Source organism: Gavialis gangeticus, unplaced genomic scaffold, assembly GCF_001723915.1.
Source record: "Gavialis gangeticus isolate Ggan-Ray unplaced genomic scaffold, GavGan_comp1, whole genome shotgun sequence".
Lineage (NCBI taxonomy): Eukaryota > Metazoa > Chordata > Crocodylia > Gavialidae > Gavialis > Gavialis gangeticus.
Window position 1 is genome coordinate 11,978,629 of NW_017729006.1, and position 6,391 is coordinate 11,985,019.

Genomic DNA, 6,391 nt, shown 5'->3' on the forward strand with positions numbered 1-6,391 from the left:
GCCTCAGACCTCCCAAGAATGATGCTGAACCAACTGGAATGAGTAGAGGGAGTGGGATTTGGACGGCAACCCCACCAGGTCTATCTGCTTTCCCAAATGACCCCTCTGTTTATCTGAGACCATGCTAAGGCAAGCAGGGGCGGATATGGATTCTTTCACAATGCCTGTAGGTCCACTGTCTACAACTCCAAGACAGCCTTATAGAAAGCGTTACCGTAGAAATAGTTTTAAGGAGAAGACATGGCCCCTTGCCCAAAGACTGTTTGAGACGCCTGACTCTGTTCAGGAAGATCCAATGAACAGGCAAATGGAGGAGGCCCAGACCCTCAAAGCAGACATTGAGAATTTGGAAGAGGGTATCTTTGTGCCATGGTTTAAATTTGTCCTCAAGCGTTTGAATGCACCACACGGGTGTTAGCGTGGGGGGGTGGGTGTTGGGGGAAGCAGTTACCAGACATGTCTACACAGGAGGCTATGTTAAAGGAAGTTTATTACTCTCCTGATGAAGCTGGCAGTTTTGGCAGGGTGAACATGCTTTTTGAAGCCACCAAAAGGCAGAATAAGGTTCTGAACAGAAGTGGGGTCGCCACTTGGCTTTCAGATAAGGATTCTTACACCCTACACAAATCGGCAAGAAGACGTTTTAAAAGAAACAAGACTGTTGTTTTAGATATTGATGCGCAATGGCAGGCAGATTTGGTGGATATGCAACAGTTTTCCAAGCACAATGGTGGGGTTAAGTTCATCTTAACAGCGATAGACATATTATCAAAGTATGCCTGGGCCGTGGATCTAAAAGACAAGTCAGGTGGTGAAATAGCTCTGGCCTTTTAAACCATTTTTATGGAGGGCCATGTACCTCGAAAATTACAGACTGATCGGGGAAAAGAGTTTTTAAATAAGTCTTTAAGCAAGCTGTTAAAACAGTATAATATTCACCATTTTGTGACGAATAGTGAAGTGAAAGCATTGGTGGTAGAGACATTTAACAGAACATTGAAATCAAAGATGTGGAAGTATTTTACAGCCTACAACACCTTTCGCTACGTTGATGTGTTACCAGAGTTTATAAAAAGCTACAACCACAGTTTTCACAGAACTATCTGCACCAGGCCTGTTGACGTGAACTTCTCAAACCCCCAAAGGGTGTGGGAAAACATGTATGGGGACTATTTCAAAATAAAACCAGCAGCACCCATGTTTAGAAAAGCAGACCACATGAGAGTGTCTAGGACCAAAGGGAGGTTTGAAAAAGGTTATGAACAAACATTCACCAATGAGATTTTCATAGTGGATGAAGTCCTTAGATGTGTGCAGAAGCCTGTATACCACCTAAAAGATTACGAAGATGAACCTATCAAGGGTTCTTTCTACCCTGAAGAACTACAAAAAGTGAACCCCAAACAGAACAGAGTTTACAGGGTTGAAAAAGTTCTAGCAATGAAAGGAAAGGGAAGAAAGAAGCGGTTGTTGGTGAAATGGTTGGGGTGGCCATCTAAATATAACAGCTGGGTGGAAGCCAACCAAGTTTGTAACATATAGGGGTACCTCAGTCAGAAGACCAAGATGTGTGATGGCGACTTTTACATTACTTTGCCCAGCAACGCATGCGTCAGCATTTTTCCGCAGAACACCAGCTCAAGCTTTACCATACAACTGGTTAAACCTCTGGATCTGCTGGGGAACTGGGAGACAGGGTTAGCAGAAATACAATACCCGCACAGCTGAAACAACATCAATGAAGACACACCTTTCAAAATCACTTCTGGGACTAAAAAATGGGGGTGCAGGCTGCCTCGGGGGATTATACAACCATCACAGAATTACTGGATCTTATGAACAATACAATTACCACCAATCCTGCTCTGCCCGAACTAGTTATGCACTATGACCGAGCATTCGGGAAAATGAGACTTAAATCCGAAGATAACTCTTATGGTTTTTATACACACAGTGAGCTAGCCTATATTTTGGGAATGCTACCTGGAGTCTCTGCTAAAAAACTACCCTTCCCTGCTGATATTATCGGTGGGTTCAATTCGCTGTATGTCTACACGGACGTTGTGGAACATCAGCTTGTCGGGGAGTTTTTGGTACCTTTGCTACGCTGCGTCCCTATCCATGGGAGCAACAACGAATTTGTCACCATCACATATGACAACCCGCATTACGTCCCTATCAGCCAGCACCACGTTGACACAATCAGCATTGAAATAAAGATGGATCAGAACAAACATGTCTCATTTCACTTTGGCAAGGTGATCGTTAAGCTTCACCTATGCCCCCGGAAGACTTTGAGATTTTAAAATAAGTAAAAGCATGATGGTGATGGTAAAAAACTATGGGGACCCTAATTTGTACAGAAATTATTATAAAGCCCAGGCTGGGTATGGTCTTCCTGGATATCAGGGGGTGCCCGTGATGTACGGGGCTGGTGTGGGAGGCATATTTCACAGCCTCTTTAGAAAAGCCATTCCGCTTTTGAGAAGGGGTCTGGAGATTATTAAGCCCCACGCTAAAAATGCGGCACAAAACAGCCAAAGATGTGATTGGTCATGTCTCCTGAGCTGTCCTAGATAACGTAGTCAAGCCGGCAATGCAGGAGGGGTCCGGTCTTATGTATATTCAAAGAAAGAGCCTTAAAAGAAAGAGCGATGCAACAGACTCCGGACGTGCAGGACCTCGTCAACCCCTTAAAAAGAAGAGGGTAAGTCGACGGGGCAGCCAGACACAAAAATCCAAGCCGCAGCCTGGGAGAAAGAAGGGGTGCTCTCCTGGAGGAAACAGAAATATATTTTAACCGCCATGGCCTTTGTTCACTGCAGGTATGAAGAATGCGCCAAATCTGAACTGGATGTGTTTCAAATAGCCCTACTCAGACCTGCATTGAGAAAAGCCTGTATGTTGAGATCCACCCGCTCTCAGCTATTACCGAATCCAGCCCCCTTGACCTTTTCATAGCTGGGAATGGTGAAGATTACATGGATTTGAACAATACGCTGCTATACCTTTGCTGCAAGATTGTAAAAGGCGATGGAACTGATCTTGATGCTGGGGCAGCAGTGGGTTTGGTGAATTACCCACTAGCCTCTGTCTTCAGTCAGCTGGATGTCACTCTGGGAGACTGTCTGATAAGTCAGAGCGAGAACTGTTACCCCTACCGAGCTTTCATCAAATCGGTTCTCAACTACAGTGATGACACCCTCGCCACACAATTTTCTGCCAGCCTGTTTTATAAAGATACCCTCGGCTATCATGAAATGGTTGCATGGGATGGTGATAATCAGGGGTTTCGGAGACGGGCAAACCTGACAGACCGGAGCAAAAAGATAGAGCTGCTTGGTCATCTCCATAGCAATTTGTTTTTTCAAGAAAAACTGTTGCTGAATGGCGTGGATGTGAAAATTAAGCTGACACGCAGCGAAGATGCCTTCTGCTTGATGGGTGCCACAGCAGCTGGCCCCTGTAAACTAAAAATCACATCTGCCTCACTTTTTGTGAAAAAAGTGAAGGTAGCAAGAGAATACATGCAGCTGGTACACATACAAAAGACCGGGCCCTGATAATCAACCGTGAGAAGTTTGCTCTGGGGTACACCTTATTTGCCTTTGACCTGTCCCCTGACCAGGAATGTGCTGGTCATTATTCGCTGATTAAAACTGGGAACCTGAGAGCAGAAATACGCTTTGCTGCAGCTTTGCCTACTATGGTTAACATGATCGTGTACAGGGTCTTTGACAACGTCATAGAAATAAATCAGAGGAGAAATGTCCTGTTTGACTATATGTAAAGATGGACAGCGAACAGCTCGTCAGGGTTTTATCCTCAGACCCTTATGCAAAGAAACTTTCTTAGACATTTTCCCCTGTGACTGGCTTCCTAAGACTCGACTGTCTAAAAGGCCCCAGAGCTTGGTGATCAACACGCACCCGCATAATCAACCCAGAGAACACTGGCTGGCTGTTTACTTGGAGGATCAGAACCGCAGAGAATGTTTCGACTCGTATGGTCACCCCCGAAACAGCGCTCTCTTTTCTCAAAGCATTATGTTGTTTTTCAACAAGAATGCTACCAACACTGTTTTTCAGACAAAACAGTTACAAGACCCCCAGTCTGTTGCCTGCGGATACCATTGTGTTTTTCCTGCGCCACCGTAGCAAGGGGCTATCGTTTGAACAGATTTTAAAATTGTATTATTCCGACGATTTAGCACAAAATGATAGGGTGGTGATGCATTTTGTAAAAAGTAAGTATAAAAATTTCCATGTGGCTGGGCCTGCTCAAAACATGTTTCAACATGCCCAGACATGTATTTCTTGCTATGACTTTCACAAATGCTTTGTCTAAATAAAACACTCAGCTGATGTTATGTAAATAAAACTGTTGTTATTTAAATGTGTGTGTGTACATGTTTTCATTCAAAAAATCCTCGGTAGACAAAAACTTTATAGCAGTATAGAATAGTTTATTTCAAAGCGTAAAACTTTACATGGAGAGCCAATGGCTTTTAGAGACAGTTTTTCGCTTCTTAGGTGACTTTGTTGGTGTTTCTTGGCCTGAGTCAGATACTTTCAGGCGTTCCAGATGATCACGATTCACAACTTTGCCCATAACAGAAGACGGTATGTTCAGCTCGGCCATGGCTTTCAGAAAGATGTCCCAGCCTTTAGGCAGGCGTTTAGTAGTCCCGGCGTGAGTCTGAAGGGTTCTCCGGACCAAGTCAAGCATGTTAGACCCCTTGACGAAACCCCCTTGATCATCCGAAGAAGAAATATCCTTGTGCTGGCTCAGCTTAGTAAGCAGTACTTTAGCATTTTTCCTGTATCGGGCATGCACATTATCCAATACTTCCTGAACGACTGTGTTGGGTTTCGTGGGGGTTTCTAGGGGGTAGCCAGCTTCTAGGGAGGTCTGTTCCGGCAGAAATAGTGTTAATTTCCCTCTGTCCAGATCACCCTGCTTTATGTAGGTCAGGTATTTCTGAAGCACGGATGCATACAGTTTAGTCTTATCATATTCTGCTAAACCCGGTCTTTGGAGAATATCCCTCATTTCAACATCCAATAAGCAGGTTGCCTCGGTTCTGATATTTTCCTGAGGCGGTGGGGGAGCCCTTAATTGTTCCAGCTCGTGTTTGGGCACCAGGTACATTTTTTCTGCGTGCTCCATCACCGGCTAGCCAAAAGCCCTGTAATCAGAGGAAGAGCAAAACTTAGCAGAGGTCCGATAAATCCCCCAGACTGTTTCACCAGCTGTTTCTTTTTTTTAAGAGGTAATCTTTTGTTACTTAGGTTTTTTATGATCCTGTGTCTCTTTTTCAGCATGCAAATTTGATGCGGTGTCAAAGGGATGTTTCTTTTTAAGGTGTTCAGAGCAATGTCTGAAATGGCCGCTACTAAATCATCGGAGGCCAAGCAGAGTATAGCTTTTCTCTGCTGTGGGGTGGATTGAAGAAGCAGTTTTAAGAGAGCCAAATTTCTTTTTACATGGCTAGACATGTTCCCCTTCCACCGTCTCGAGAGCTAAGAAGAGGCCGCTGCTACATCATCTCTTTTTATTTCCACCTGCTGTTTTTTTTAAAAGTGTAAGCAGCCAGTTGGCTGGGAGGAAAAAGCCCTGTTCTTAATCTAAAAGTATCTGGGGTAGAAGCGTTTAAATCAACCACCATATACCCATAAGGAGTTTTAGTGGCATCCTCAAAAGCTTCTAGAAAAAACTGGGCCTTACCTGGGTACATCTACCACACCAGGGACACTATCTGTAGCTTATCCCTGGGGTTTTTAAACAAAACCATGTATTTTGTGTTAAGGGCAATGGTGCGGCTCCTTTTACCTTGACAGAAAACATTTTGAACTATATACATAATGCTAAGATTCCAGTGATGCATGTACTTGGTAAAGGCTTTCTCGATTTCGCCGCTGTCACAGGCAGAGTCCATCAAATCATCTACTACAACCATATTTATTTTATTAGGAGGAAACAAACAGTCGTCATTGAGACTTCCCGATAGACCTTCCACAAACTTGATAAAAGGATATTTACAAAACAGTTCTTTATACGAAAGCTGCCAACAGCTATAGCACCACACAATATTCTCAGGCATAACAGACAACATTTTATCAGTGTGATCAAAAAGGTTTTTTATAAAGTAACTTTTACCACAGTTGCTAGGGCCTGCCAAAATCATAGAAAGGGGTGCTTCCAACGCATATCCATCTTTAAAAACCATAGGGGAGGCAGTTAAAGTTTTCTGTGAGGACCCTTTTTTCATAAACGACTTTCTGCATTTTTCTCAAGGTTTTGGTTTCTATTGTCCACTTGCTTTTGTTCCTGACGATAGAGCGCTGTTGTATCACAATTGTTTTAGGGGTGTCCACAGCAGGGTTTGCCC